Source organism: Amblyomma americanum, chromosome 3, assembly GCF_052857255.1.
Source record: "Amblyomma americanum isolate KBUSLIRL-KWMA chromosome 3, ASM5285725v1, whole genome shotgun sequence".
Taxonomy (NCBI): domain Eukaryota; kingdom Metazoa; phylum Arthropoda; class Arachnida; order Ixodida; family Ixodidae; genus Amblyomma; species Amblyomma americanum.
Window position 1 is genome coordinate 114,341,278 of NC_135499.1, and position 7,004 is coordinate 114,348,281.

Sequence of the window (7,004 nt, forward strand, 5' to 3'; positions counted from 1 at the left end):
TTACGAAAAATTAACAAGGCACCAGCAGTGGATGCAGTACTTAAGGAAGATAACGAAAAGAGAACCAAGAAAAGGACTCAGGTAATACCGTGCTCTCTGCGTCTGGCCCACAACTTTAAAAAAACGGCCAACAAATACCAAATTACAGTTCTTTTTCAGCGCCCTGCAAGCTGAAAAGCCTATGCCCTAGGGTAAAGGGTGAAGGAAGGAAGAGAGGATGCATAACGAAGCACAAATTCAGATATGTTGGTTGCAAGGTTGCAATCATTTCTGAAATACCTCTCACTTGCAGAAGACTATATTTTGGGCAATCTGGAAGTTGTTTAAACAAGCGCTTACGGGAAAAAGAAATGTGCCCTGATGAGAGGACCGGAACGAACTTGGTTGTTCATTGGAGGCCTTGGGACCGGCTGGGGACATGCGCGCCTAAGCTAAAACAGACATGGGCTATCGGAAGAGGCAATGACGAGCCAACGCGGGTGTTGATTAAAGCGTTCCGCATCCAAAAGAAGGGGTCTGATTTTGTCAGTAGCCCTTCGGTGAACCTGTACTCTAATGCTCAGTAAATCATCTTGCCGGGCTAGTTGGTTTAGCATCTTCAAATTTGTAAAACACCCTAGCACAAAAAAAAAATTCACATGCAAAGTAAAGACGAGGAGGCGCCAACTTCCAACTGGTTATTGCGCGAAAAACGCACATACATTTATAACCTCAAGCTACGCCCTTTCACACCACGTGCCTGAATAAAGCCATTACTTTACGCCTCGCACTTACAACATTGCAAATAAAATCGTAACCCGCCGAATACAATTTGACTGACGTATCACTCACGCACAAGGCTACCTTTTTCTTTATGTAAAATGCTTGCAACAATAGCCTCGTCAGCTTGATCTTGCTTCTGCCTAGAATCCTCTCCTTTCGCAGTCGAGATTCACACTTGCACATCTTAACATGACTTACCAAATTGGCATATTTATCATTACTTTCTACCATTTAGTAATGTTCTACACGGCGTTTGTTGATGCACCTCCCCGTTTTCCCTATATAGCACAAATCCAAATCCAGGGTATAAGTATGGTCAACTTGTTTGGGGCTGAGAAAACCAGCGGTACCCTGTGTCTGTTAGCCACCTTCTTCACATCGTGTGACATTTTGTGCACATATAAGGCATAGCTTCAAGTTTTATCGCAGCCCCGCCCTTTCATGACTGGTTGGACTGTTGCAGCTTTTTTTGGGGGGGGAGAGTTTCAGCGATGGCAGTCAACACCACCGATAGGAAGTCAGCAGCCAAAAGGCAGCCAATCTGATTTCCTAGGCTAGCGTGCATTTAGAACGCGCTCCTTACAAAGATTTCTTTAGACATTCTATAGACTGCTGATAAACTTCTGTCTATACTATAAACTCTCGATAGACAAAGCCTAGAGAAGAGTCTGAGGCAATACAAATCCTGTAGGCAGTCTACACACCGTTATCGTGAGGCCGGACAGGAATGAAAGTGAGCACTCAATGCACAAAAACGCGGTGGCGTGCTTCACAATTTTTCAATGCGCCGTATTGAAGGGCAGCAGTTCCTTGCAAGTTCGGGGAAAGTAACCCTATCATAAATGGTCCTCCCAGGATCCTAATCTTGCGTAAATACTAGGCCAAGGCCTTTGAGGTTAAAAACACAACTCTTATGTTGATGATTTTTATCCTTTTATTGAGTGGTTTTGAGAATACTTTTCAAGCTTGTGTGCCCAGCATTTTAAGTGTTTTTAACCTCGAAGGTCCTGGCCTATTTCTTACGCATGAGTTCCAAAGTGAGAGAAAACTGCAGTTTTCAGACCTAAGATTAGCGTTTCCAGTGGACCATTTAGGCTCGGGTTACTTTCCCTGTATTATCAAGGAACTGCTGTCCTTGAATACGGAGCATTAAAAATTGTAAAGCATGCAATCCCCTCTTTATACATTGAGTCCTCGCTTTCAGAGTCCTGTCTGCATCAACTGCACGCTAGACTAGAAAGCCAGCTGCCTCTTGGCTGCTGGCTTCCCCTCGGTAATGTTGACTCCAGTCGCAGAAACCCTCCTCCAAAAAACGCTGCACCAGTCCAAAGGTTCCTGAAAAAGGGGGGGTCCTGCGGTGAAACCTTAAGTTATGCCTTATGTGCACAAAGTGTCACACAATCTGAAGGAGGTGGCTAGCAGACACAGGGTACCACTGGTTTTCTCAGCCCCCAAACAAGTTGACCAAACTTAAACCCTGTATTAGGATTTGTGGCAGTGAGCTTCCTGGGTGCAGGGTAAAACAACAGCGTGCGTTTACCCGCTGTGTGGAAGGAGTAGTGTACGAGATACATCTTACTTGTGAGATGTCCTATATAGGGCAAACGGGGAGGTGCATCAAGAAATGCCTTAGGGAACATGAAAAAAAGGTAGAATAAAGATAAATATGTCAATTTGGTCAGCCATATTAACACGTGCAAGTGGTAGAATAAAGATAAATATGTCAATTTGGTCAGCCATACTAACACGTGCAAGTGAGAACCTCGACTGGAAAAGGCGAAGATTCTAGGCAGAAGCAAGATCAAGCAGGCGAGGCTATTGTTGGAAGCCTTTCACATAAAGAAAAAGGCATCCTTGTGCCTGATTGATACATGAGTCAAATGGTGTACGGCGAAGTACGATTTCTGAGCAAAGACGACAGTGCGAGGTGATAAGTCAGGCTTTGACAAGGCACGCGAAGTAGGCGCAGCTCGGGGGTATAATTGTATGCGTTTTTCTCGTGCATTAAACAGGAGTTCCCGCTTGTCTATCGTCTCCTCGTCTTTACTGTGTGTTGAGTTTTTTTTTTTGCGCCAGTGTGTTTTCAAAGTTTCAAGAAGGTACTCTAATGAGTAGAAGTTCTCGAATAGACTTATCTGAGGAGGGTGTGTGAGCGACAGCCTCTTTGGCATGTGCGCCTAGAAGCAGTCTTTGGCATGTGCGCAGATTCTGTACATGGAATCAATGTATGAAATAACTGTTTCTTCTGCCAATAAAAATTAGTTGAGAGTATCGCTCTTTCGTGTGTTGTGTTCTGTCATTGTGCTCTCTTAGTTATATTGCGCTAAAATTATTTCTTTTGCACGACCTTTCTTGTTGTCCGCTCACTTCGCCGCTGCCCCAACCCATGACCTCTGCTTCATCGCCATTGTGTCCCAAGGCACGACCCCTTATTCAACGGCAACCGTAAAAGTTGACTTTGTCTCTACAAACATGCACAGTGATCTCGTCTCTGAACAGCAGTCCGACCCTTGCGGCCGAATGCTCCTTGATCGCCTCAACGGTGCTTCGCAAGCTCCAAACCCCCGACTGCCCCGCAAGGATGGCACTGAATGGCAAGGTCCTGCAACATAAGAACAGCCCTATAAGTAATTCCCGAGTTCATGTTCACGGTTTTTGTTCTCGGGTCACCTTAAAAGCCAATGTCCTGAAATGAAGAACGAGAGACTCATCCTGAAGAAGTTGTAGAAAGACCATTCGACTAACCAAAAAGAGGATGAGCACATTCTTTGCCGGAAAAGTTGCTTACGCCTACACCCAGAGTCACACAGGAAACCTAGTCTGCAGAAATCACCGCCTCAGCTAACGCCACCTGTGTCGCCAGATTCACCCACAAAGCATAGGACGACGCCTCCTGCGGCGTTACATATAACCGCTAGGACTGGGTAAGAGTTTTTTACCATAACCGCCGTCGCCATGCTAAGACCCAGTTTTGTTGCCAGTGCAGCTGGTAATATGGACAGACTCGGAAGTTGGTAAGTGAATGATATGCTGAAAGAGCTTTTCTATTCAATTCAGTGCGTGTGTGAATGATATGCTGAAAGAGCTTTTCAATTCAATTCAATGCGTGTGCTGCTCTCTGGTACCAACAAACTAAGAACAAGGATTGTTCCTTCGTTTTTGGACGCACTATTAACCATGGCACTACCAACAGACAACTCTTCCATGGCAATATACATACGCCGTAGAGTAGTGATGTAGTTGATGCCCGAGGCCTGCACTGTCGTCTGTCTGACTTCCAACAACGCGCCCAGATACGCCGCTTTCATGCAATTGATATCTGAACCCAGCATGCCTTCTGCATTCCGCTTTACTGGGTATGTATTCATATGGTCTTTAAATGCAGACAGAACAACATACGCAGATATTGCGCAAATCCGCCACATTCTACAACCATGCATTTTCCTTACACCAACGCTAAAAGGAGGGGTGTTTTCTGTAATAAACGGCTACATTGCACCAAGAGATGACACTGACCATTCATAGCTACGTCAGTAATCCAGTGTTTAACGGTTCCCAATTTGGGGGGTGTATTATACTAATGTTCATTATCCTCAGTAGGGAAGTACCATAATGAATAATCGAGGATGAGACCTAGCCGACGAATATTGAATGAACTTCTAGAACAAAACATAAATTTGCGGGATATCTCACACAAACGTTCAGTGGAACTATTCCTCTATCACACATAACGTTTCTGGCTTTTTTTCATGATTTTTTTTCTTGAAAACATATTTTGTGATTGTGCTATTGGTTTTGCATGCTTACCCACCTCTCTATAATATCAAGAGTCAATGGTTGGCTGTGCTAATATTTTGTTGTTGTTTTTATTATTTCTTGTGATCGTGTATTTTGTCACCTTGAAGTGTTATTTCGTGATAGCTTATGTTACCTTTTTCTTCCATTACAATAAGTTTTCATTTCGACCTTCATTGTGGTGGCCAAAATGTAGGGGGTCCAGGGCTCTGTCAAGCTGTTAATGGGCAGCTTTTAGTCCGGGCTCTGTCATCATGTACCGCATGATGGTGGAATATTATTATTATTATTATTATTATTATTATTATTATTATTATTGTAAGCACTGTGAGTGACCTTCATCTTCATCTCAGCGTAATCATCATCGGTCATCGGGTCGTGCGAAGAAGACGAAGTGTTGCGAAGCTGTGACTAGTCGGTAGCTGCTGCTTCGGCCTACCTGAAGTAAAAAGGTGAATTTGCTGGTGCGTCCTTCTGCCTCACAAGTGGTGGAGGTGACTCCTGATCCCAGCGTCCTCAACGCGGCACCCCCTGGAGCTCCGTTCCGGTCGTGTTCTTGGCGGCACATCAACCGCCATGGCGCAGTCACATCCCCCTGCTCTCACCGTTCCGGCGCCTGTAGCTACCGATGGGCATCCCACGGCTGCCCATGCCACCTCTGCACCGCCTGTCGTCGCTCCAATTCCTCCTCTGCTCCCATCAAACATGTTGACTGTATTCCTTGAGGGACATGAACTGGAAGCTTTAATTGATACCGGCGCCGCTATTTCTATTATGAAACTTGACTTGTGTTTAAAACTGCGAAAAGTGCGCACACCTTATACCGGTCCTCCTTTACGTGCTGCAAATGGACAGAATATTAACCCTTGTGGAGCGTGTACAGCCGAGTCACCATTGATGGCATCTTGCACTTCATTGAGTTTGCTGTCCTATCCTCCTGTGTCCATCAACTCATCTTCGGCTGGGATTTCCTCCAAAACGCCTCAGCAGTCATTACGTGTTCCCCTCCCACTATTGAAGTCACTGAATGCAACATTCTTGCCGATAGAGAACCACTTTCTTCCCGTGTAGTTATGCTTGCCGATCACGTCCTCTATCCGGGCAACGAAGATATTCTATCTGTGACTTCTGACGCCGTCACCGATGGCGACGTCCTGATTACACCCAGCCCTCGTCTCCTGTCAAGAGGTATTATCATCATCGTGTCCCTTCTTCGCTTCTCCAGCGGTTCTTCTCTTCTCGCCGCATTCAACACCACATCAGAGCCCATTCTTCTGCGACGCGACTCTACTGTTGCATCAATTGCTTCCGCCCAGCCTGTCACACTTCTTCCCATTTCCACCTCCGATCGCTCTGATTCATCCCCTGCCTCGCTCAGTGCAGCACTTCGCCACACGATCAGCACCGACCTGACAACAGACCAGACAGACGCATTGCTCGCTGTATTGAACAAGCACGCAGACTCGTTCGACGTCAATTCCGGCACACTGGGTCAAACCGCTGCAGCAACGCATCGCATACTCACCGACGGATCAAGCATAGTTAGACGCCGGCCTTATCGTGTTTCTCCAACCGAGCGCAAAGTTATTCAGGAAAATGTTGCTGACATGCTTGCACGCAACATCATACGCCCATCGTCTAGTTCCTGGTCATCGCCTGTTGTGCTAGTGCAAAAAAAAGACGGTTCGGTTCGTTTTTGTGTAGATTACCGTGCTCTAAACAGAATAACTCGTAAGGATGTGTATCCCCTCCCTCGAATTGACGACGCCCTCGATTGTTTGCAAGGTGCCCAATTTTTCTCCAGCCTTGACTTAAGATCAGGCTACTGGCAGATCCCCATGAATGAAGATGATAAAGAGAAGACCGCCTTTGCAACACCGGACGGTTTATACGAATTCAATGTAATGCCTTTTGGACTCTGCAACGCTCCTGCTACATTCGAGCGTATGATTGACACAGTTCTCCGCGGCCTCAAATGGAAAACATGTCTCTGTTACTTAGATGACATCGTCATTTTTTCTTCGTCATTTCCTGATCACCTTACTCGTCTCGATGAAGTTTTGACAGCACTTTCCAGCGCTGGCCTACAGCTAAACACGAAGAAATGCCGTTTTGCATCAAAATCCATTAAAGTTCTTGGCCATCTCGTAAGCAGCGAAGGAATTAAGCCTGACCCTGAAAAAATCGCTGCTGCGCTGCACTTTCCCCGTCCAACTCGGGTCAAAGATCTCCGCAGTTTCCTCGGCTTGGCATCATACTTCCGCAGATTCATCCGCAATTTCGCCTCTATTGCCTCACCTTTACATGCGCTTCTTCACAACGACACGCCTTTCATCTGGTCTCCTGCTTGCGAAGAAGCATTTGAAACTCTGAAGCGTGCTCTGACTTCGGGTCCCGTCCTCTGCCATTTTGATGATAAAGCACCGACAATTTTGCACACCGACGCC